The sequence below is a fragment of the Crocuta crocuta genome, unplaced genomic scaffold (assembly GCF_008692635.1).
Source record: "Crocuta crocuta isolate KB4526 unplaced genomic scaffold, BGI_CrCroc_1.0 scaffold54, whole genome shotgun sequence".
Lineage (NCBI taxonomy): Eukaryota > Metazoa > Chordata > Mammalia > Carnivora > Hyaenidae > Crocuta > Crocuta crocuta.
Genome location: NW_027530356.1, coordinates 2,490,766 through 2,518,088, shown reverse-complemented (window position 1 = coordinate 2,518,088; position 27,323 = coordinate 2,490,766). Strand labels below are relative to the sequence as shown.

Here is a 27,323-nt window from a genome sequence, read left to right as displayed (position 1 = left end):
CTGTTTATCTTTTGACTTTATTTATGGTCCTTTTTTTTTTTTTTTGCCATATGATCACTTTAATTTTCTTATGGAGCCAAATTAAGCAATATTTTTCATTATGGATTTGGGGGACACTTTTCAGTAAGAATATTTTTAAAGCTGAGGGGCACCTGGGTGGCTTAGTCGGTTAAGCGTCCAACTTTCGCTTAGGTCATGATCTCGGGGTTCGTGGGTTCGAGCCCTGCATCGGGCTCTGTGCTGACTGCCAGCTCAGAGCCTGGAGCCTGTTTCAGTCTGTGACTCCCTCTCTCTCTGACCCCCCCTGCTCACGCTGTCTCTCTGTCTCTCTCTCCTAGAAATAAATAAAACTTTAAAAAAAAAAAAGAATATTTTTAAAGCTGAAAACTTATTCAAGAAGACTATAGATATAGTATAGGTTACTTTTTAAACCACAATGTATACCAACTTTCCTAACATTGTTATATGTAGGATTTTGGCTTTAGAAGAATCTCTTTTTATCCTTATATTTCAGTGGTTTTGTTGTAGTAAAAAAAGATTCCCATAAAATTATTTCTCTCATAAAAATACTACCATCATATGAATTTTCTGAACTCTTATAAGGCACTAGTGTCCCTTAGGAAAAAAAAAATTAGAGAAGGTGTCAGATTTACCAACATCATTCTCTATACAGTTAATAGTGGTTGTCTAAAATTCTGAAATCTAGAGTGAGTTAGGTGGAAAGTAATAGTAATTCTGAGACCAACAGAAAGTAAGAAGTATAAAAGTAATAGAGGTTCATTATAGGAAATTTTGAAAGCACATACAAAAAAAAAAAAAGAAAGAAAAAAGTCACTTTTGATCTTAGCCTTGATCTTAAGAACCCTCCAAAGCTTTTAAGATTTGTTATATATTTTTCCTAGTCTTATCTGGTCCACAGCAATGCAGACATTTAAAAAATATATCTCTTATTCTAATCACAAATCAGTGCTAATATAACAATTTTCATTAGAATACCAATGATCCAAGTAAGGCCTTAATGACAACTTGACACTAATCTACTAAAAACACACACACACACACACACACACACACACACTGGACCACACTCATGATTTATGTCTTATATATTGCTTACCATTAAATTACCATTAATATTTCCTTACCATTAAATATTATTAAATATGTAAAAATGGCTATATAATGTCCCATCATATGGCTTAACCTAACAGGAATTTAAAATAGATTTGTGTTTCTTTCAAGAATTTCTTCTATTAACGCCGTAGATCAAATGCCACAACACGTTCAAGAAATCATTACGTAGGAAACACATCAGATTCTTTTCCATTCCTGATAAAGTGGCAGCAATTAACTGTGTGAAGGTTAAGGGCTGGGATCCATCATGATACAATGTGTTTTATGTGAAATGACATCATTTGAATGGAAAGATTACTGAAGCTGGGTAATGGAACATTCTTGTTTTAGTAGGATACTACATAGATTTAGAAGCATGTAAAATACATTTGAATTGGATACCGAGAAGAGTTTGGGTCAAAAAGTGAAGGGAAGTGTTTGTGATGATGAATGCATAAATGTATAAAGTTTACTAGGAGAAATGCTGTTAGTTTTTTATTTTATTTTTTTCAATTTATTTAGGAAAAAACCTGGTGCAGATTCTCTGTAGCCACAGTCACAAATATTTGGCTCGGTGAGACCAGTGGGACTGTAAAGGGTCATAAGACAGTCACTGCTTTATCATTTATCATTTACCAGCTTTAAGAAACTCTGCTGCTACATGGAGGATGTCTCCTGGGCACTACCGTCCCTCTAAGCCCCAGGTGCATGGCATTATGGCAGGCCTGGGCTGGGTTGTGTCCTAAACCTTAAGTTACAAATTAGACACTGTACTGTTAGGGCTGCTTAAAGTTCTCGATCTAAGCAGCTGGTAAAGTTCCATCTCCCAAGGATGTCCCTTTATCACTGAGAAAATTATAGCTGCTCAGTGCTGTTGACACACCTCTCCTCTCAAAGATGATCACAGGGAACCCAGACTCACTTCAGTCTTTTGACCAACATCAATGAGCCCCTGTCAGAACAGCGGGCTTTTGGCCAGATCCAACTGACAGCTCTCAGAAAATCTCCATGTATGGGAGAAGTCGTTCAGAGACTGAATCATCTGGGGAGTCACTGGCTAAACATAAGTGACCATTTGCTTGCAAACTGACTGGTTAGTAACTATATTCAACCAGTTTTGTGAACCATACTTGCAGACAAGTGGTTATATTAAAAGCTGTAAGAGTGATATATAATTTGAGTTGGAAGGCTGAATAGTTTGTGTATGAAGGAATGACTTGTTCAAGAGAGAGCAATTTTATAGCATCAGAATACCCAAAGGTAAAACGAGTAAATTTTAGGGAAGTTATGAGAAAAAACAGAGCTGTCAAATCTTAAGTTTTAAATAATGAGCTTTCAGAATTTTAGCATTTATTTCCCAACTAAAGGAAGAATTTTTAGAATTCTTCATTATTTTACTTATAGGTAAGATGACAGGCAAATGTTGCAACTAAAATAGAATAAATAGATCCTGTATTTTTTTTTTTCTGTGAGAGAAACAGAACTTGATTTCAAATGATAATGTGAAATAAATTCTCAAATAATTAGTTGGCCTTGAAAAGCATGCAGCCTAGTGTAGAGCAGACAGTGTGGGGTGGCCGGTAAGAGCACAGGAATCAAAATTGCCATGTTTAAATCTTCACTCTACCAGTTACCACATTTGGGTGACTGACTTATCTTGTTATTACTCAGTATCCCAGCCTATAAAATGAAGATAATGCAGTGATTATTTTATAGGGATGTTGTGAGGATTATATAATAACAATATTAAAGGCCGAACATTGTGTTTGGCATATTACATGTGCTCAATAAATGTTAGCTTTATGTAAAAATGTCAGTCTATTAAACAGCCAGTAAAATAACCTTTAGGCAATTCTTCTTCTTTTTTTTTTTTTTACAAATAGTTTATTGTCAAATTAGTTTCCACATAACACCCAGTGCTCATCCCCACAAGTGCCCTCCTCCATGCCCATCCCCTCTCCTCCCTACATCCATCAGTCCTCAGTTTTTGTCAGCATTCAAGAGTCTCTCATGGTTTTTAGGCAATTATTCTTAACAACACCTGGGTGCTGTTTGTACACTTGGGCTTCTCTAACTTCATTTACATTTGAATCACCTGGGGATTTTGTTAAAATACAGATTTCAGTGGGTCTGGGTGGAGTCAGAAAGTCTGCATTTCTAATGAGCTCCCACATCTGCCCACAAGGCTGGTCTTTGCCTTAACACCTAAGATAATTGTGGATGGTTACTCCAAAATTATAGTATAGAGGTTTCCAGTAGGGAAAATGGGAATAAGGAAAGTGTAGACAATATGTACTGATTTAAAATTCCAAGTGATCATAATATGCTTGCTTTACCTTTTCCCTAATGCCTGAAGAACCACTGATTTGCTATTTCAACTTTTATTTTGTTCCATTTCTTATTCTATTCTCTATTTTCCCCCTTGCCATTACAGCTTTAGACTAAAAAATATTATTAATAGTTGGTTCCCCAATTACTAAGAGTAAAGCATCAATTTCAAGTCATTTTATTGTGTATAATAGGATACTCAAATGGGGTTAGCAAAATGGTTTCTCTCTAATGTATCTCTTCTAAACTATAGGGATCTGAAAAATGTATTTTCCATAGCTCTAGCTGAAAACAAACAACAAACAGGCAAGAAAGTGATGTATGGAGCATTCAGTAATAGAGTACAAAGATGCACTGGATGTGGTTCATAGTATCAAAGGAGCTATACTCCCATAAGGAAGGGAAAGTTGTGGTGAATATTATGGAAGTGGCTGGAATCAAACAATGTAACCACAGTAGACATTCTACCTGCTCTGAAAGATAGGACACAAGGACCCTTGGCTTTAAATGGCTTCCCACCCCAGTGGCACTTAGATGACTGGAGAGACTCAGACCCAAATACATACTCAGCTTGACCAACATCTCTAGGGTAAAGGCCATTTTTATACTTTTGTGTGCCCTTAAGGATCTAATATTACTCAGATCCATAGTATTTCCTCTGTAAGTACCTTCTATTGTTGATACATTTCATAATATAATTTTTTATTTTCCAAGTTGGATAAGGGGCGCTTTGATTTATATTCATTGGTAAATAGCTAAAGACATCTTAGGGAGCAAATTAGCAATCACAAACTCTCCTTAATGGTACATAAAGATGTATTTGTTCTCCAGTATTCTTACTCTGAAGTTAACCATTCAAAGTACTTAAATCTATTGATCTAAGTGAGTGTTAATATAATTTGGTGACAAATAAAACAGTTTATATGTGTATAAAAGGAACAATAAATCACATAAAATTTGACCCCAACTGAATGATTATTAATTCCATGATTTAAAATTTTAGGGACATTTAGACTTAGGACTTGGAATATGAAGGTACAATGTGATTATGAAAAACAAAGCATACCCATTTCTTCACCCACTTTCTAAACTAGTAAATGTTAGAAAAGTAATTGTGATATTAGCAACACAATTTAAAATATTCTTAGATATATGAGGGAAACTCTAATAATCATTTGCAAATTCTAGACATTTATTTCTACTTCAGACATCTGAATGATGCATCTATTTAGGAACCAGACAAATAAAACAAAATCTCTTTTAAATTGAGCTATAAGAATAACATAAAATACAGCAGCCATGCAATATTTACAGCATATAGTGAATTCTATGTTAGTAAAATATTTAAAAGATGATTTTGTTTTTAATACTCAACGGAATTATCTTCCCTTATGACCATCTGCTATGAAGAGAAGGAATAAAAAAAATCAGATAGCAAAACTTTTAATGTTAATACAACTACTAATATCAAGATTCGCTTATTTCTATGACTGTTTTAGATATATACTTTGTCTTCTAGTTCTAGTTGTCAAATCTGTCATTAAAATTATCACTGACTAATAAAACATTTGGCAAATTTATAGCTTTATAGATTTTCTTTTGCTGTCATTTATTTTGGATGTATTTTAGAGCTTCGAGAGGATAATAGTAGTCATTTGCCAAATCAGTTAAATATTACCTTAAATCCCTATAGGCACTACTTAATTTACAATGGTTTTATATATTAAGCTATCAAAAAGTTGAATTTTGGTAACTAAAATTCATATAATGAATAAAATAGAAAATAATAGCTAAATTTAGGCTGGAAATGGAACAAAACTTACTTTTGCTTATGGGAACTATGGCATACTATTTAATAAGTACCTACATGACAAGAAACACAAACCATGTAATCCAGTGACTTTAGACACTTTTGTAAGGAGAACCTTAGGAATATTTTGAAGAAAAACAACAGCACTTTCCAGTGGTAATGAGTTTAAAAGGTGATTTACCCAGTTAACTAGATAACATGGGAGAAGAGCATTCCTAACCTGGACTTGACTGCTTTGTCACAGTTTGCTGGCCTGGCTCTATATTTGTTTATTGCCACAGTGTGTCTTCAAGACAGCTTTCTAATCCTTACAACACTTGGATTTACTTCAAACAGCTAAATAAAATTCCAAATGTCCTGACTTACTTGGGAGACTCTCTGGCATAGCCCAGTCATGACTGAGTATGCAAAACACTAGGTAAACTAATGAGTGTGGGCCGTAAGGGCGGGCGCCTGCATCAGGCAGCCAAAACATGCAAGTCTTATGAGACTTGGTCTAGGTCCCTGTAACAAATTTTGAAAACAAAATATAGCAAGTGCATTATCTGCTTGAAAAGGACATGAAAATAGTCACCATATAATTAAACTCTTAGTTTTAAATGCCTCTCAGGTCAATATTTTACCTGGGCTTTCGTTAAGTAGCAGGTTAAATTTTCATCATTTTCCCTCTAGATTTGGGCAAATAATTAGTGATAGTAACAACAACAGTAGTAAGCAGCAGAAACAAACCAAAAAAATGTATATATACACACACACTTACCTCAAACCAGAAAAAACCACCACAGTGTAAGAAACCTGAACAGTCCATAAATTTGGTCTTTTTTGAACAGAACCAGGGTTGGAGAATGACAGTAAAGATTTAAGCTCAGAACTGTTGGGATGGAGAGCATTGGCAAAGCGATAGAAGTGACTGAAAGACATTTTATAAATCTCAAGGAAGATAAGTCTTTCTTTGGCATCAGTGGAACCAGTAGAAGAAAACCAGCTTTCTTCTGAGTTGGATGATGGAACAGTTGATTCACGTTAAGGTCAAGGAAGAGCCGAACCAGGAATAGACAATTCATGATGGGCACAAAGAACAATGAAGTCAGGAAAAAAAAAAAGGGAGAGACAGAGTAGATAACAGGCTTGACACTAATAATTGTGAAACTTTAGCAAATGCTGAGACCTGGCAACTTGGAGTGCATTCCCTGAGCCTTAAACTAGGTTATGGGGACTGTCTGCCATCATCAGAAGGGATGGACTTTTGGAGCCAGCACTGGAAACCTAATGGTTTTCCAGAGTAGACAATTTACCAGGAGAGTTATTTAGAGAGCTTTGAGGGTCTCAAACATGGGCTAAAAGGGTAATTATGTTAGACTACTATTTTTTTAAGCAAATAAGTAGGAAACAAAAGGAATCAAGGAGTTTTATCATTGGAGGGAACCTTAAGGTCAGGGACCTGAGGTTCGGGGTTGTGAAATAGCTCTCCTGAAAGCACACAGCCAGTTCACTGGGGCTCTCTATTCTCCCTGTACTTCCCTGCCCCTGCACCGTCTGCTAGGAGGGTGGCAGACTCCACCACAGCCTGAGAGACATAGGTGGGCCCTTTAGAGCTAGGGGTGGGGGGGCACTATAGGAGACAGGGAAGCAGGCAGTTTCTCAGAGAAGACTTACAAAAGGATTATAGCTTATGCTAAAGGAAGTAAACCCCCAGGGACCCAGGACACTCAGATGGTATCTGTCAAGAGAATCAGGTTGGGGATGAGGTACCTTTAGGAGAAACAAGTTGCTCAACAAAGTTAGAAAAAACAGAACAGTGTGTGCCAGATTTCTTGCATCCTTCACTGTTACTTTCTTTTCTCTGAATGACACTGGAAATGAATGTAGCCAACTCCCAAATTTGATCGTGGGGGAAAATGAGCACCCAAAGTTTTACTGAGAAGAGAGGGCACCAGTAGTGGGATTCTGATACACCAGCAGGAAACAAAGATTAGGTAAAGAAGCCCCGGATGGATACAATAACTGGGTTTGTACTGGCCGCCCAAAGACAATGGGGCAGGGGACACTTTGGGAAAGCCTTGCTGAGGTCTTGGGGAGAAGTAGCAGGCTGGCACTGTAGAGAGGCTGGGCTGGACCGTTATAAGAATTGAAGACTGGGGTGCTAGACAGGTGGTGTGGAGGGAAGGGGCCAAGAAGAGTTTCTCTTCGAATCCCGCCTCAGTTACAAGTGTGTACTGGCCAGGGATATGGGGATTGGGGTGTGAAGAGACGTCCCAGCTTCTCCCCCTCTCCAGTCTGATGAATTAAGGGGCCCCTGGGGACATCTGAAGGTGGGAGAGTTTGTCCCAGGTGGGGGCGGCGCTCAGTACCAAGGACACAGGGTTGGCAGGGAAGGGTGAGGGGAAGAAGAGCCATGCTGGGGCGGTCCCCAGGAAGCAGAGGGGGAGGGTGGGGACACTCTTAACTTCACCTTAGAAGTAGCACAACTTTTAAATCGAAGCCCCGCGGAGTCCTACCAGCTTCTCACTCTGGACACGGTTAAGGGACTAGAGTTAGCTAAAAGCCTCGGGAAGAAAGTTTATTTGGTGGGATCCCATTTCCGAAGGCTTCTGGCTTGTACTCGAAAGAGTCTGGTCAAATCAGAATGACATTTTGGGTGCACGCAGCGAATATTCTCAAATTGTTCCCTGCAACGCAGGCGCCCCGCACCTAATTTGGGGAAAGGCAGCCAGTTCCTGGTGGGCGCCGACCGGAACCAAGCTTTCTCTCTTTCGTCCCGGGAGCTTATCAGCACAGCACCGGAGTTAGGATACCTCGACATGAAACTGACCAGCCCGGCCCCGCAGCCCCCAAACCTGCCTTGGCAGTCCTGGTCGACTCACCCACGTCCGGGGTGCTGAGCTCACGTCGGACAGCTAGTTGGCAGCGCTGGTACCGGGCTTCCGCCCGCGTCTTACGCGTCCCGGCGGTGCGCCCTCACTCCCGGGGTTCGCTGGGACTGCTCCCCATCAGTCGCCGTCCCAGCCCGAAACAGATGCTCGCCGTGCCTGTCACCACTGCCTGGGGCCCTGGACTGACGAGCACGCTGGAATCCTCCGCGACGAGGCAGCTCAGAATTTATAGCGAGGGGCGTTGCTGCTCCGTAGGTTCCAGGGATGAGGCACTGTTTTGCATTCTCTCCTCCTCCGCCCCGCCCCTGGAGACCCTCTTGGTCCAACCCCCTGTCTCTCCAGATGCTGACGGAAGCGGGAGGATGCCACAACAGTCCCCAGTGTCACCTACCAGATCTGTGCGCACGAGGCTCCGAACCCTGCGTTGGGGAGGGTAGTGAAATGAAAGAGAGCTGAGGGTACAGGAGAAACAGTTTACGCCCGAGATAAATGTTTCCCTACTCTCTATCTCTCTTTCCCTCCCTCTCTCTCTCTCTTTTTTTTTTTAACTTGGAAAACTTTTTAAGGACAAATTAGGGAACTTCTTTTCCCTGTAACTCAAACTTTGAGGATAGCGTTGTGGATCATAGATGCCTTAGATTAATTTCAGGTTTACACAGTGAAAGGGTGGACATTTATGTCCTCCTGTTGGGCATGCTATCAGAGTTGCATGTTTAAAACTGTAAAAATAGAAAAACTTGAACAAAATATGACCAAATATTTAAGGAAAACTTAGTATAATTTCTTCACAAGCTATTCTAAAAAAACAAAAGGGAAATCATTTCCCAACTCATGCTATGAGGCCAGTATTGCAGATACTAAAACCAGATAAGACATCAGGGAAAAAGAAAACTCAGATTATCTCTTATGAATGTAGGTAAAAATCCTCAACAAAATATTAGCAAATCAGATCCAGTAACATATAAAAACACCAATAATCAGGTAACATTTATCCCAGGAACCCAAGATTAGTCTACTGAAAATCAGTTGTTATACATCATATCAATAGAATAAAGGATAAAAACCCCAGGAACATCTTAATAAATCAGAAAAAGCATTTGCCAAAACTCATCACCCTTTCATAATAAAAATACTCAACAAACTAAGACTGGAAAGGAACTTTCTCAGTCTGTAAAGTCCATCTGTGAAAAACTAACATGATACTTAATGGTGAAAAACTAAATGTTTTTCTATCTAAGATCAAGAATAAGACAAGGAAGTTGGTTCTCACTTGTATTCAACATTGTGCTAGAGGTTCTAGCCAGGACAATAAAAAGAAATAAAAACCATCTAGGTGAGAAAGGAAGTAAAAGTAATTTTATGTGCAAATGACATGATCTTATATTTAGAAAATCCTAAGGAATCAGTGAAGAAAACTAGTAGACCTAATAAACATGTTCAGCAAGTCTTCCAGATATAAGATCAATATACAAAATCAGTTATGTTTCTATGCACCAACAGTGAACAGTCCAAAAATGAAATTAAGAAAAAACTGCACTTTATCCCAGATCAAAAAAAAAAAAATACTTAGGAGTAATTTAACAAAAAAGGTAGAAAACTTATATTCTAAAGACCATAAGACATTGAAAAAAAGTAAATTAGACCTAAACAAATGGAATGACATTCTATGTTCATGGATTAGAAGACCTACTACTGTTAAAATGGTAATACTCTCTAAATAATATACAGATTAAACACAATTTCTATAAAAATCCCAACAAACATTTTTGAGGAAATTAACAAGATGATCCTAAAATTGGAAGTGCCAAGGGACCCAGAATAACCAAAACAATCCTTAAGAATAAGATCAAGTTTAGAGGACTCACATTCCTGATTTTAAAATTTACTATGAAGCTGTAATAACAAAAATAGTGTTTTGCTGGCAGAAAGATTAACACACAAATCAACAGAATAGAATTGAGTCCAGAAGTTCTAGTATATGATGGCCAGTTGATTTTTGACAAAGGTACCAAGACAATTCAATGGGGAATGAATAGACTTTTCTTTGACATTCTGAATGCCAGTCTGTGAGTAAAATTTGGAAATGCTCCTATACTTATTGTGTGAGATTGAGGACTGCTTTATATTTTTATATGTTTGTAGTGCTATAAATCATTAACCATAATCAGACCTGTACTAAATTTCTCCTTGGTTTTAGAAATGATAGTTTTGAGGACCAGAAGTCTCTTAGAGAGTCAGATGTTTTTGGGTGAAACCTCTTCAAAGGGTGGGCTTTGCTCTTAGGGATATTATTTCATCAGAAAAAAGCAGATGAGAAGGAAAAGTTCCCAAGAAATTAATGGCATCATTATTACTGTGATGAATCAGCTGAATAATGGTTTGGTTTAAACATTGACTTTTCTGGATATAATAACAAATTAATACTATGCAAAAGGATGAGACTTAGAGTTGACTAGAGACAGGGATTTGAAGCCCAGTTTCAAATATATATATACACATGTATATGCATAGAAAAAAATGGATGCACTTTCAGTAAAATGCATGCAATGGTTGTTCTGAAGTTAGTACTTATGGATAATTTTAGATTATATTTGCTTTTTATGCTTGCGTTTATTACCTTAAATTTTATATAACAACTACACCAGGATAGCAGGGTGAACTAGAAGATAGGGAACCTAGCATAGGAACTATTTGGAAAGCAAGAAACATCTGTGTGGACACATTTTGCTCCCACTAAACTTGAAGGTCTGATGGCTACAACGACATGAGTGTGCCTATACCTGAACTTTAGGGTATTCCTATGGTTTAGAATATGCAATTGGTTCTCTCATTTATGACAATTCAGTACTTAGCATTTATATAAGGAAAAACTGTTATAAACATATGCAAAGATTCACAATATTCAGGTTTGTTTCCCAATGGAGGTCCATCCTTGTGACTGTAAAGATGCTAAGAGAAAGATAGGCTTTTGAGATGTATACATGGCAGACATTAACCTAATCTGCTATTGCATGTACTTCAGTTTATTGTCTCAGAGAGAATATTTGGTAAGACTGATGACAGTATGTACTCTTTTCCTATATATAGGACTTCCAGATGAATTCATTGTATATCTGCTGGTGATTGTAAATTGGAACTCACACAAATGGCCAACTACATTACTAAATGGAAAAAAAGAACATTTTCTGTATTTCTCTTGTTCTAAAATTTAATATATTATTAAGCCTCATAAACTTTAAACTTATAGAAGGAACTTTATTGCAAGTTCTCTCTTTTCAGTTTTTAAAATTTTTACCTCTCTGTCTAGATTGTCTCAAATGTGCCTTTCACATCTCTTCAGGTTTTTTATTTCCATCTTTTTGCCCATGATGATCCATTACTAGTCTACCTTCCAATCTATGCCATTTGAAAACTTGCCTATCCTCAAAGACTCAGATCACATGCCAGTTTTTTTTTTTAATGTTTTTATTTATTTCTAGGAGAGAGAGAGAGAGAGACAGCGTGAGCAGGGGAGGGTCAGAGAGAGAGGGAGTCACAGACTGAAACAGGCTCCAGGCTCTGAGCTGGCAGTCAGCACAGAGCCTGATGCGGGGCTCGAACCCACGAACCGTGAGATCATGACCTAAGTGAAAGTCGGACGATTAACCGACTAAGCCACCCAGGCGCCCCTCACATGCCAGTTTTTAATTTTCCCACTCACAGCTGTCAAAAGTCACCCTTTCTCCTTTGAACTTTATGTGACTATTTCTGAAAATATAAAGTAGCATGAATTTATGGAAAGAGATGTTCACTAGAAGTTTAAAGACCTGGACCTATTTTCTGTCTTCTCAAGAGTTACCCATGAAGGTTGGCCAAGCCAGTGGACACCTCAGTCTTTCCTTAAATTTAGGTTTTCTGATATCCTATTTACAAGTTATGTGAACTTGGGCAAGTTATTTAACCTTTTTATGCTTCAGTTTAATTATTAGTAAAATGTGACTACCAATAGGCCTAATTCACTGTGAATGAAGAGTAAATGAATTAATACATGTAAAGCAAATAGAACAATGCCTGTTCTATATTAGTGTTTGAAAAATGTTAGCTTTAAAAAAGAATAACCCCAATAATTCTAAAGAGGTATGTTGTCCATTTATCCAAATATAGTCCCCACTGTAAAAAATCTTTTTGATAAGATAGAGCTCTGTCTTACTCAATGTACTTTACCAAAATTGGTATTCCTGCTTTAAATAGTTTTATAGGAATATAGAGAAAGGAACATTATTGAATATTCCTTTTCTTTTCATTTTTGAATATTCTTGATTGGGGCATGTAGATAGCTTCATTAAGTACAACTAAGTTTTACAATGCTATGTATTATAATGAGGGTTTATGTCTCAGGAAATTTATTTAAATTGCCCATATAGTATACTGTAAGGAACTAATGTGTACAGTAAGTAAACAACTGTTTTACCCCTCTTAATTTCTACCTTTTACATATGTAACTCCTTAAGAAAACAAAATTATAAATTTCACGTATCATTAAATAGACAGTTTTTCTACTATTTCTTATCACCTTCATTTATAAAAATAGAGAATGGACATTTGCAAGGTTCTGTAACTCACTAGAGCATAAGGATATTCTAGTAAGTGTTATCCAGTAAGCTGGCAAGTGTGAAATAACCTGTAGAGACTTGGAACAATCTACAAGAGTGACATAAATGATTCTAAGTTATATTTGGCTTTAACTATGTGTTAAACATTTAGCAATTATTTAAATATTCACAAGGAATGAGGAAACAACTAAGAGGAATAAAACTATTCTTAACTTTAGAGATAAACTCGTGTGTCATAAATGAAGATGGATCAATTTAGTACTGAATTAATTTCACTTTCAAAAAAAAAACAAGCTTAGTATACTTAACAGTAGAAGTGTGGATAGATGATAGGAAAGGGTGAAAAAATACTACACAAATAAAATTCCCAACAAGAGAGTTGTAATATGTGTTTTAAATCTATGAACATGATTATTTATAATCATTGAATAAATATATCATGCTCTGAATAGAGGAACTGACATACATATGAATTGTATCAATTTATTAAATATTTAATTGAAAAGAAGGAAGTTTTATATAATTGCTAAAAAGATGGAGGTGCTGAGAAGTGAAATATCTGGGAAGAATAAGGTAGGTGTTTACGGTGGCAAACAGTATATATTTTGATCCATATTAAAGAATTCAACAGACTTTCAAATTAAAAACTATAGAAAAATGACATTGGTACAGTTGTGTTTGAATTTAACTGGTTGAGTAAAGATAAGGAGATTAGGCTATCCCAACTTTATTTAAATTCTCATTGTCTTCATAATAGTACAACCTAAATATTTCCCACCATATTTCTTATTTTGGTTCAATTTTGGTGGTTGGCTTCTTATTTACTGTTAGATTGTTCACTCACACAATCATGCCAGCTGTCCTTTACTCACTACAGAGGTCATGATATCAGGCTGCCCACTTGGCTGCTGCTTCTTTGGCATCTAGCCACCTTGACAACACCCATGCTGGCCCGGGAAACACTCCCACCCTGCTGACTGAGCTGCAGGATTCCTAGTCCAAGCAGAAGGCTCCTCCCTAATCAGTGAAGGGCATGTCTTTGACAGGGGAGATACTTATAGCCAATCTGAGCTCCACTGGGTTACAGACAATTCCTAATGAATGAAGCTTCCTCTGGACGTTTAGAATTTTTAACTTGACCATACAGTCCAAAAATACTTCCCGCCACATAAGCCAGTTATCTTTAAAAAGGTAAAACTTGATGCACTCACCTGCCACCCTTGTGTTGCTAACAGCTGTCATCTAGTTAGAATTTCATGTACACTAGGTTTCACGCTGGAGGCATTCACAAAGACAGCCTATATAAAAAGTCCACATTTGGATGCCTTGAAAGCCACTTATTAGCAAAGTTTGAGCAATTGTTTGTTGGGAGATGGAGTAAGAGTGTTGAAGTAATGCCATCAGCACACATATGTACCACTTGGAATCCAGTGGTGGAAGTGTGGTTGGGTTGGAGGTATCTCCTCACTAGCAGATTTTTAAAAATTAAGTCCTTTCTTTTCTAGTATATCAGCTAAAAGTTAATTTTATATGTATCCTAATAGGATTATTCTAAGACACTTTTTCAATGGCTAGTGTATAATTTTAAATGGATAAATTCAGGTTCCTTTGGCTGACTCTGCTTGTACTCATACTTTCTGTCTGGTTAATATTCCACGATCTTTCTACATGAACTCATGCTGCTAGTTGTTCATTAAATTGTTCTTGCCTAAGTACTTCTTGATCAATTCTATTATTGTTTGTTCTTATTCTTTCCTAGTATTGATGTTAACTGCTTGGTAATTTCCTGGATCTCCCCTTTGGCACATCTTAAAGATTAGAATAGTTATTATTATAATTATTTTCTTGAATCTTTCTGCAGCCCATCCATCATTTTCTTATTTTCTGCATTGTTTATGACTTGAAGGATATAAATATATTATTCATATAAAACAAATATCTTACTGTGAGGATAATATTCTCAAATATTTCTTAGCAAAGAGATGTATATTTTATTAAAATATACTTTGAACATATTAGAATAAGAAATAAAGTTAGGTAAAAATTAAGGATTAACAGCTAAAATATACTATTATAGGCAAATCATTTGGCTTTTCCTGAATGAACAAAATGTAAAAGTAAAATTCTTTAAATTACTTAAAAATGTAAATCAAGTACTATTTTATTCATATTAATTATCCTTGAGCAACATATGTTGTCTCTTTAAATATTTCTTACCATTTGATTTTTTCAAATATAGCTTACTATTATAGTAGAGACTTAAACCAGTTTGGGGTCTTTAGTCACAGAAGAGACACAATTAATCAGACCACCTGTAATAACTGATGGGTTAGGCATGAGAACATCAATTAGACACAGCTACTGAATGTAAGATGTTCACAGTGCAGGGAGGTAGAATTAGCAGGGATGTATAACACTATGTTTAAATGTTAGAGATATGTTTAGAGATGCAAAGAAGTCCAGAATCAACTCTGATAGCCACAAGCTGGAGAAAGATACCATGCCAATGGAGATGTTTGAGCTATGCTTTGGTGAGGGTATTCTAGACAGAGGTCACTACATGTGCAAATGACACTGACAGTGTGTCTCTTCCAATATGAGTAGAAGGGAAATGATTCTTTTTTAAATCTTGATCTCTTCTGCTGGGACAGAATCCCTCAGCAAGCAAAGATTGTGGTGACCTTATTTACGTCTGTACCCATAGTCTGGCATAACAGTTGGCACATAGTACATACTTAATAAATATGTGTTGAAGGGATGAATGGATGAGGTAAGGATAAGATTTTGAAAGGCCAGGTTCAAGTATTTGTACTTACTCTATGGGTAATAAGCATCTTGGGAGTCATTGAGGAGGGAGTCCTGTGATCTCATTGGCTCTGTCAGAAGGTAAAAAGTAATTCTAATGGAAATGGGAAGGATATATCCAAATGGGACCAGACTGGGGTCTATTGAGTTAAAAATTCCAGGAGATGAATTAAATATATCAGAAAAAAATGAAAAGGACTTAAACTAAAGAGGTGGCTCTAAACGTGGGGCAACAAGCTTCTGAAATGCAGTGGAAAGAATTCATTGACTGACTGGTTGGATATGAAGGGTGAGAGAGGCAGAAAGGAAATGACGAAACTTATGGGTTGGGAGGTTGGGTGGATGGCATTGCTATTAACTGAGATCAGGAATACAAAAAGGGAACATATTTTAGAGAAAGGATGAATTTAATTTTGGATGCACTCAGCTTGTTTTCTTGAAGGGCTTCCAAATAAAGTAGGATCTGGGCTGGGATATGTAGTTTTGGGACTCAGGAGAATGGAAATGATGCTTGAGGTTATAGGAGAAAATGAGGTATACAAAAGACAGTGAAGAGAAAAGAGAGGAAAAAAATGAAGATGAAATCTTGGGAAACACATCTAAATGATAGACAGGGGGAAAGAGTCAGCAGACAAGAGAGCTAACATTGATTCGAACACAAACTGTGAGACAGATGCTGTCTTACTCACTTTGCATATGTTGTCTAGTTTAATCTTCACAACAACTCTGGGAGAGCTTATCAGAAGAGTAGGAGCTTTTCCAGGAAAGGCATCCAGAAACCTTGCTTGGAGTAAATTTTAAGTAGGCATTGGCAAACTTTTCCTGCAAAAGACTAGGTAGTAAATATTTTAGGATTATTAGACAACCTCTGAGGTGCCAAAGAAGCCATAGATAAACAAGTAGGTGTGGCTGTGTTCCAATAAAACTTTATTTATGGACACTGACATTAAAATTTCATATAATTTTCATATGTCAAAATATTCTTCTTCTTTTGATTTTTTAAAACTATTTTAAAATGTGAACTGTAAAATGTATTTTAGGCTCATGGGTCCTATAGAAACAAGGAGCAGGCTGCAGTTTGCTAAATCTTGGTTTACAGAAAAAGAGGGTGTTAAAGGTGGGATGCAAACATGTGTGCCCCCAAAATATCACTGAAGTTTGCAAATAGGAGATAATTGATGATCCATAAAAACTAATTTCAGTAGAAGGGAGGGGAAAAACACCATTGTAACAGGTTGGGGAATAACTAGGAGCTTGGCAGAATAAGTATAAACTTTCTTAACAAGTTTATCATGGAAGGAAAAGACAGATTAAGGTGATACCTTAAGGGTAAGGTGATGACTAAAGATTATTTTTGTGTTGTTTTTTTCATCTTAGGATTTGGTTTCTAGGGGAAGTCATTTAAAAGATAAAAAATGATTTTTGTAAAAATACAAAAAAAATTGGGATTACATCAAAATAAAAAGCTTCTACACAGCAAACAGTCGACAAAACTAAAAGGCAGACTACTGAATGGGAAATTATATTTGCAAATTACATATCTGATAAAGGATTAGTGTCCAGAGTATATATAAAAAATGGAATAAACTCAACATCCCCAAAACAAATAACCCAATTAAAAATGGGCAGAAGACATGAACAGACATTTCTCAAAAGAAGACATAGAGATGGACAACAGACACATGTGAACATACTCAACATCTCTGATCATCAGGCAAATGCAAGTCAAAACTATAGTGAGATATCATCTCATACCTGTCAGAAAGGATAAAATAAAAAACACAATAAAAAACAAGTGTTGATGAGGATGTGGAGAAAAAGGAACTCTTTTGTAGTTGGCAATGCAAACTGGTGTAGCCACTGTGGATAATAGCTTGGAGATTCTTCAAAAAGTTAAAAGCAGAACTACCCTATGATCCAGGAATCACACTTGTAGCTATTTACCCCCTAAATACAAAAATACTAAATCAAAGGGATACATCCTTCCATATGTTTACTGCAGCATCATTTACAATTTAAGGAAGCAGCCCAAATGTCCATAGATAGATGAGTAGAAAAAGAAGATAAGGTGTACATATACAAGAGCATATTATTCAGCCATAAAAATGAATGAAATCTTGCCATTTGCAGCAACATGGATACAGTTAAAGAGTACAATGCTAAGTAAAATAAGTCAGTAAGAGAAAGACAAATACTATTTGGTTGCACTCATATGTGGAGGTTAAGAAACAAAACAAATGAGTAAAGGGAGAAAAAAGAAAGACAAACCAAGAAACAAATTATTTTTTAAGTTTTATTTATTTTGAGGGAGAGAGAGTGTACCCATGTACACAAGATCCACAAGTGGGAGAGGGGCAGAAGGAGGAGAGACAAAATCCCAAGTGATTTGGGGCTTAGTCTCATGAATCAGTGAGCTTAATCTGAGGACCCTGTGAGATCATGACCTGAGCGGAAGTCAAGAGTTGGTTGCTTAACTGACTGAGCCACCATGTGCCCCAGAAACAGATTCTTTCTTTTTTTTTTAAATATTTTATTTATTTCTGAGAGAGAGAGAGAGACAGCGTGAGCAGGGGAGGGCCAGAGAGAGAAGAAGACACAGAATCTGAGCCGGCTGTCAGCACAGAGCCCGACGTGGGTCTCGAACCCACAAACCATGAGATCATGACCTGAGTCGAAGTTGAACGCCCAATCGACTGAACCACCCAGGCGCCCCAACAGATTCTTAACTATAGAGAACAAATTGGTGGTTGCTTTGGGGGTGGAAGGATCAGTGAAATGGGTGGTGGTTGATTAAGGAGTGCACTTACCATGATGAGCACCGAGTAATGTATAGAATTATTGAATAACTCTATTCTATACCTGAAACTAATATTACACTGTATGTTAACTATACTGGAATTAAAATTTAAAAATGCAGAAAGAAAATTTAAAGAGAATTGGCAGGAAAGATTAATACCCAAGCCCCCTAAATTATTATTTCAATATTTCTTATTACCTATAATATGACATTTCTAACATGCTTGCATATGAAAGGAAAATAACGTCAGGGTGAAATGGAACTTTCCTAAATTTCAAGGAATGGAAATCAAATATGTCATATTAAGCCTAGACTATTCTTTGAATAAATTATTTCACAGCTCTAATTAAGACACTATTTTAAGTTACATTTAATTTCACAAGTCCTTTTCCTCCTGCCCTAGAGTTGCTTTCTCTCCACTTCTCTGTCCCTGAGGATATCACTCTCTCATCAGTAAGCTTGATCCTCACTGTGATAAATCCCAGTCCAAAGTCACCCAGAGCCAACTTTTATATATATATTTGGCACATTGGTATTATTTTAATTATTATTTATGATGTTTTTACACTATAATTCTTCCCTTCTGAGGTTAAACCATGCACTTATATTTTCTATGCTGTATCTCCTTCCAAAAATAGCTGTTTGGCACATGTGTTCTTGGACAAATAGTCTTCATCAATAAAGATACACCTATGATGTCTTTCCCAAAGAGTTTTCAGAAACAAAATGTTTTGGATTTTTCCTTCTAACTTATTATATCCGGTGAGTACTCTAATTAAAGATTAGGAACCAAAGGAAATTATTTCAAAGCATAAAATTTCCTGGAAAGAAAGTATCTAATTAGCAAGAAACCTCTTTATTGTAAAACTCAAAATATTCAAGTAAAAGAAACTCAGGTAATAATTAAAAAAAACCAATTTTGTTGTGAAATGTTACACATGTATAGAATACATAAAACAAACATACACTGTAGTGAATAATTATAAAGCAAACATCCCTGTAAGGACCATCAGTTATGACACTGAATTTTGTTCTTCCAAAATTTGTATGTTGAGCTCCCTACCCCAATGTGACAGTATTTGGAGATAGAGCCAAGAAGGAGGTAATAAAAGTTAAGTGAGGTCCTAAGAGTGGGACCTTAACCCACTGGGACTGGTGTCCTTACAAGAAGGAGGAAAGGCACAAGAGAGCTCTCTCCCCCTCCATGTGTACACAGAGGAAAGCCCATGTGAGGACACAGTGAGAAGGCAGGCCTATAAAAGCCAGAAAGAGAGGCCTTAATCAACTCTGACAGCACCTTAATCTTGGATTTCCAGCCTCCAGAATTATGACAAAATAAATGTCTACTATTTAAGCCACCAAATCTGTGATAGTTTGTTAAGGCATCCCTAGCTAACCAATATACCATGCAAGTAAAAAATAGAACATTGCCACAATGTCGTAAGTCCTCAGTGTGTCTCTTTTCTGTCAGATTCTCTTTAGAGGTCACCAGCATGCTGATCTTTATGGTAATTATTTCCTTGTGTTACTTTATACTTTTTCCACATATGAATGTATCTTTAAACAATATAGATTTTAAACTTCATATAGATAGAACTATATGTGTTTGTCCGAATCTTTCTACTTTTGCTCTACCTGAAGTTGGTAAGAATTTTCCATGTTGCTGTGTATAGTGGTAGTCTGTTCATTTTCATTATGATAGAGTATTTCAATGTATGGATGTACCTACCACATGACTTTTTTTGTGGATAGCTATTTGGGTTGATATCTTGGCTAATGTGAGTATTATTTGAATGAACATCCTTGTATATGGCTCCACTTATATATACATTTCTCAAGAGTGCATACCTGGAATAGAATAAGCTGACTCACAGGGTCTGTTAAAATAATAATTTTCAAGTACAAATTATTTTAGAAATGTGACCTCATACTTCTTTTCTTTACAGCAGAAGACAAGGTCACATCTTTTTGCCAAGAAAAAGCCCAGGGGGTAAGAGCATTGATTTTAGATTGGCCATTTTGTGATAGCTTTGTATAACCACTCTCTTAGGGAATAAATTTGAATACTTTTTCTCTTCATGCTGCTGTCACTTGGTGAACTCCATAAAGGACCCTGTTAATGTTTCCAATTCCTATTTTAAATCTAAGGGGCACTTAGCTATCCTAATGTGAAGATTAATCTCCATTTGCAACCTTACACCATTCAAATCCATTCTGTATCCTGTTCTGTTCCTGCGGAGATTCACTACTACTGAAGACATCATTTTGGGCTTCTTGTTGATTGGCTTTTGGTTAAAATTGGTCAATGATAGATTGGGTTTGGCATCTGGTTCTGGCACTTTGTTGGATTTGATTAAGAGGAAGCATAGACAAGAAATCCGAGGGACAAGAGATTGGGGTATTTCTTCTCAGCTCCCTCCCTGTTTTGGTATTGAGTCTGGGGCATTAGTACCACTCTTCCATGTATCTAGTTCATTCTGGGAGACTCATTTTTTATGTCTCCAGTTTTCACTTGTTTCCAGGACCACCATTTCCTTTTCGTCTCTTTAGTCCTGGAGGTGATAATGGTTCCCCACTATTATTTATTTTTAAGTGCCTTTATTGTACCTTATTTGTCCCTTATCCATATCCACACTTTTATAAGGATTTTGAAAGTCTTCATTGATCCTTTTAGGGTAAATCTGTTTCTTACTGGGACCCTGCCTGATGACCTGGATTTTAAATTTCTATTAAATAGAAATTGTGTTTCTTTAAACACGATGCCTATTCAAAATTTTTGAATAGTTGTCACATTTTATTTTAGGTTTAAGTAGAAAGTATTGCTAAAAATGAAAACACCCATCTAAATATAAAGAGATATCAAGGACTGACTAGTGTAATTACACATTAGGTGATGTTCATGAAAGTGAATCAAAATTTGAAATATATGATTTAATTTAGAATCAGAAATCAGAGCCCATATGCCTTGTCTGAAAGTTGGTGACTAATCAAATTATTCATGGTTTTCTAAATCTCTAATACTCAGGGTTTATTATTTGCCCCATTTTATAATTGTGTTTAGGAGACTTTTCTTTAAAATCAACTAAATTATTTCCCTGTATTTTATCTAACTTCCTCCTGTTCTGGTCTCTGCAGAGAGTAGCAAAGCTGAAATTGTTGAAAGAACCAGAATTTTCAACATTTCACTTGTCATAGAGTCAACCTCAGTTTTCCAGCATTTAAGCTTGGAAGAGGGAAATATGCATAGCCTTTCCAGGATTCCTGCTCTTTTGAGTTTAGAAGAGTATATAATCCTAGCTTAGCTTTCATTGGCATTGGGGTTGATAACTCTAAGCTTGGTATGAATCCTTAAGTTTACATTGAGGAAACACATATGTTTGCTAATCTGTTTTTGTTTTGGGTATTTTGATTTTATCAAATTTTAGCCCAAATGATTAAAGAAGTTCATTTTAAAAAAAAACAGTTATAGTTTAATTTGAACATAATATAAAAAAACACTCTTTTCCTATCACTATTTGTGTTACATCAAATGCATAAGCATACAAACATGAAATATTTAAGCACAAACACTCAAAGGCTATAGACATTTAGAGGAAGAAAAATGAAAAATAAGGATCAATGTATTCATTTGACCCCAGAGATACTGTATTACTCTTGGGTAGTTATAAGTTGTGAAGATTTTATTTTTTGAAATATTTTAGTTGACTCCCTTTCAATATATAAACCTGAGTATATATCTGAAACAATAGAAGAAACCTTGGTTTTGGTATGTCAGTGCCAAGGAAAAGGATGGTATAATATTGCCGATGATATTCCTGTTGCTCAGAAAAATGCCTGGCACATATTAGATGCTCAGTAAAGACCATATGCTGTTGAGAAGGTTAGATATCATAAGTTCATTGAAGAGATTCATTCTGATTCTTTATACCTGCTGAATATTTATTAATATATAAGCTTCATTTGCTGTTCTAACAGTTCTGTTGCTTATAGCTTTAGTGTTTTGCATGAGGTTTGAAACAGATTTTACCTCAGATTTTGTGAAGGTTAAATTGGTTAATTTACATGAAACTAATATGGTGCCACAATATTTTATATGTTTAATATAATTTTATATATTGGTTTTATGTGTGAATAGCTAAAACAACTTGAAACAACTGAAATGTCTATCAACAGGTAGGTTCATAAGTAAACAATTTGTGGCATATCCATACAGTAGAATACTGCTTTGCAAAAAAGGGAAAGAAACTATTGTTGATGATTTTATTGGTGATTGATCATGACTGAGAAAGATAATGATCAATATTGATTATTAAGATAAATCTTTATTTCAGTTTGTTGAGAAATAATTGACATATATTACTGTATAAGCTTAAGTTGCACAGTATGAGGTTTGATTTACATATATTGTGAAATGATAACCACAATAGGTTTAATCAAATTCTGTCATCTCATATAGACACAATAAAAACAAAAAATAAATTCTCCTTTTGATGAGAACTCTTTGGATCTACTCTTTTAACAATTTTCCTATATACCAGATAGCAGTGTTAATTATAGTTATCATGTACTTCATCTTATAATTGGAAGTTTGTATATTTTGACCACCTTCCTCCAATTCTCCTTCCCTCTACCTAGAACCATTGTATTTTCAACACTATTGATAATGACCTCAAAATGTTTATATATCATAAAATTAGTACCTTTAATTGACTAATTAATAATATGGATTCATAAGGGTAGTTATTAATAAAGAAAAAATATTAAACATTCTAAAATGGCTTACCTATTAAAATATATGAAATATTGGTAAAAATCAAGCAAAGAGGAATTTCCTTCAATAAATTCATGTAGAGTGATTTGATGATGCACATGGCTATTTAAAAATCAGGCTAATAACTACCCTTGCTTAGAATTCTTCTCATTTTTTGGCTTAAGTGACTATTATAACCTTGTTGGTCTTAATGATAATTCCTCATTTTATTCTTAGCTCTTCACTATGTCCCCAAATTATAGAAGAAAACAAAGTTGACAGATTTTGGTCTAAGTCCAGTGTTCAGAGTAAGCAATTAAACATGTGAAGATTAGTAAAGTAGTTTGTACTTTGCATCTGAAAAAGAAGGAAATGAGAATCAATAAGCAACAGGTAAGTAGGATTTTAAATAGAGCAGTGAGATTTTTGATTGCTGGGTAAATCTGTCTCCAAAGTCTACCACTTTAACCTATTTAGTTTGACTTTTTTCATACAAAAAATACATATTTTTAAAATGTTTATTTATTTATTTTGAGAGACAGGATGTGTGTGTGCAAGAGAGGGAGAGAGAGAGAGAGAGAGAGAGAGAGGAGAGAGGAGAGAGGAGAGAGATAAGACCCTAAACAGGCTCCCTGCTCAGTGCATAGTTCTGACACAGGGCTTGATCTCAGCACCCTGAGGTCATGACCTGAGCCAAAATTCAGAGTAGGATGCTCAAGTGACTAAGCCACCCAGGTGCCCCACGAAAGATATTTTGAATAAGGAGAAAGACATTCAGTTTGCAGAAGAGAAGTATCAGGAACTTAGATTGAAAAGTCTTTGAATTGATAGAAGTATAGATTCTTTAATTTGGGGGAAATCATGTACTTGCTTGAGATCTTTTTTAGTGAACAATCATGAAAATGTTATCCTCAATGCAATTTTAGGACATTTTAATTCTTAAATGCCTCCTTATAGTTCACTGATTTTGAAAAAACACATTGTTGGGCAAACAAGGGACAGTTGTCCTCTGAGCACACATTAGGCCTCAGAGAAGGGCATTTATTTCAGGAAACTCACAACAGTAGAACACATGCAGGCGTATGACTCCTGGGCACCCCCAGGAAGCACACAGAGATCTAGTAGTATCATATGCTATTGCCAGACTCTAAGAAAAGGAGCCTTGGGCTGGGGACTTTTTAATTTTTTTAAGTTATTTATTTTTATTTTTTAATATATTTTTTATGCTTATTCATTTTTGAAGGAGAGAATGGGACAGAGGATGAGTGGGGAAGGGCCAGAGAGAGAGAGAGGGAGACACAGAATCTGAAGCAGTCTCCAGGCTCTGAGCTGTCAGCACAGAGCCCGGCATGGGGCTTGAACTCACTGTCCATGAGATCATGACCTGAGCTGGGGCTGGGGGCTTTTAAACTGAATGTTTAGAAAACTGGCCATCGTAATGCCATAATTAGGAGCTGAGTGAACATCCCTCAAAGATTGTGAAGGGACTTCACATTCTCTTTTCAGTTGTACATGGGACAGTCATATAGTATTAGCTGGAAGCATGGCTTTGCTATTGTCTTTATTTGGAAGTTAAACATGGTTTAAAGGTGTGTATGAGTGCCGTAATGACAAGGGATAGACTGTGGTGGCTTTGTGAAATGTCAGCTTGGACGGGCTCACATTGATTTCTTAGAATTCTCTTCACTATGCTTCCAGTAGGGGTGAGCCACAAGAGACTTTTTGCAAGGTTTGGAGGATGGAAGAGGAGCAGCACACATTGCTTTTACACTCAGGAGGTCAGTGCAGGTGCTATTATGGCAAACTCATGTTGTCAGTTGCTGGTACGGGGCAGCAATCTGGCCTATGTATCACCTTCCTCTGTATCCTCTTTCAGCTTCCTCAACTCCTGGGTAACATACATGTTTAGTTCCAGGATGAAGAGCACCAGCTTTTTTTGTAAGACATTATCAAAGTGGGGGTTATTCAGAGCCTGATTGGGTTGCAGTCCTCTTGGATTCCAGTTTAAGCTTGCGGGTTACAGTTTTTCCTCTCTCTGCCTCATTTTACATCTATCTTCTTAATGGCTTGCCCTGTAGACTTCAACCACTAATATCAGAGGTCAAGACCAGCTCCTACAATTACATAAAATCACTTTCTGTCATAAATCATATATATCTCCTAGTGTTTCTGCTCCTTGTATTAAACTCTGATTAATATAGAATTTAGTACCAAGAGTGAAATAAGCTCTGAAAGAAGTAGGCTCCCTATAGAGGGGCAGAGAAATGATTTGATGTGAGCGAGTGAGATGTGCCCCCAAATAATTTATCTAGAATGTTAAGGAGATGAAGAAATCAGTTTGGGTGGGCACCAGAAAATACTTCAGAAGGACAATATTTAAGCTGTCCCTGAGCTGTTTCTCCTTATACATATAAAGTCAGAAGAGTATGACATTTTAATAGAGGGAATAGCATTAGTAAAGTCACAGAATACTTCCTATTTTTTCTCTTATATTTTCTACTGTATATCTAGTCACTCAGACTAGTGGGAGTTGTTTTCAATTTCTCTTCACTGAACTAACAAGTTAGTCAAGCTCAGAGTGTGACAGGACCACAAAATTATAGCTCAAAGGGCTGAGTACAGGAAGATCAATTACTGGAGCCATCAATACAATGAGTCTACCATTCTACACATTAATAAGCCATTAAACCCAATTGATTATACCTTCTCCAACTCTCTTGAGCCTATTTCCTTCTTTGTGGTTCCCTATCACTACCTTATTTTTAACCCATCCTCATCTTTTAACTGGGATATTGTAATAGCTCCTGTACTGGGTTTAGTAGTGTCCCTCCCAAATTCTTGTTCACCCAGAGACTCAGAATATAACCTTATGGGGAAATAAGATCTTTTGCAGATATAGTCAAGTTAATTCATACTAGATTAGGATGGGCCCTAATCCAATGACTGATGTCCTTATAAGGAGAGGGAAATTTGGACATAAACACAGATAAGAGAGAATATCAATTAAAGATAGAGACACATGAAAAATGTTACATGGAGATGAGATAGCATTAGGAGTTATGCATTTATAAGCCAAGGAATATCCAGATTGCTGGCAACTAACCAGAAGCTAGGAAGAAACAAGGTAAGAGCCACTTCTAAAGGCTTCAGAGAGAGAATGTAGCTCTGACATCTTGACTTTAAACCTCTGTTCTTTAGAACAGTGAGAGGATACATTTCTGTTCTTTTAAGTCACCTGATTTGTCTTAATTTGCTATGCCAGCCCTAGTAAACTAATATAGTTATGAATCTACTCTTCTTCCCTCCAGTTTTATGCTGAGAATGGCTGAGAATCTATCCTCTACATTACCTAAAGCGGAACTTTCCAAAATATAAATCTTTTCATGGGATTCCTCTACTTCAACATTTTGTTGGAGACTTCAGAATAGACTATCATATCCTTAGCATGGCATGGAAAGACCTTCATAATTAAGTCTTCTACAAACCTCTCCCGGTGCAACTCTTTCCACATCTATGCAGACATCCTAAGGCCTAGCTATCCATAAAGATGTTAACAATTTGTCTCAACTCCTCATCATTTTTAAGACTCCCCTCAGGAATCCCTGGTGGATTTTCTTTGATCATTTAAGATTGGCTAAGATCTTTATAACATTTTAATGGAACAGTTTATTTTGTACTTTAATTTTTCAATTGCTTCTTTGCCTTGCACACCAGTAACTAGGCTTTTTGGCATCTGATATTCTTGAATATAGTATGTACTGCCAAAGCAGAATGCTTTAATTTAGTCTTTGGAAGTGTCTATTTAGAGTCCATGGAAGCTGTGAGTGAACTGGATATGCAGGTCCCTAGTAATGAGAAGACCAAGAAAAGAGGTCAAGGTGCTGGGTGATTCATGTGGATATTAATATGTCCTAGGACAACATCAGATCTTGAGGTAGAGAAATACACCAAGATAGGTGCTAATGTCTTCCAACAGTGATGGTGACATGAAGGACATTGCCAGATAGGGAAAGCCTCAAAGAGGCAGACATTTTCTACACACACTGGAAAGAGGTATAGAGGTCAGGAGGTGGCCCTTGGTAGTGAAATGACACTGTCTCTCATTGTGAAGCCCCAGGGAATGTGGTCTCTGATGAGAAAAGCCAGTTTCAATATGGGGGGNAATATGGGGGGGGGGTGGGGGGTGGAAGATGAAATGTTCAGTCAGGAAACGGAGGACAGAAGGCACTCTGTTTATGATTCCACCGATATTCCA

The 27,323-nt window shown here is 36.5% G+C and overlaps 1 protein-coding gene across 4 annotated transcripts in view; it reads right to left on the bottom strand.

Annotated features, from left to right (window-relative positions):
* Positions 1–8,334, bottom strand: part of AGTR1 (angiotensin II receptor type 1) — a 47,766-nt gene extending 39,432 nt beyond the window's left edge. For 2 of the 4 annotated variants that reach the window (XM_077765851.1, XM_077765853.1), the window contains exon 1: positions 8,093–8,334. The gene's annotated coding sequence lies outside the window, so the exon portion shown is untranslated. The remainder of the gene's footprint in view (positions 1–8,092) is intronic. The other 2 variants (XM_077765852.1, XM_077765854.1) reach the window with 1 other exon arrangement.
* Positions 8,335–27,323: the final 18,989 nt, after the last annotated feature.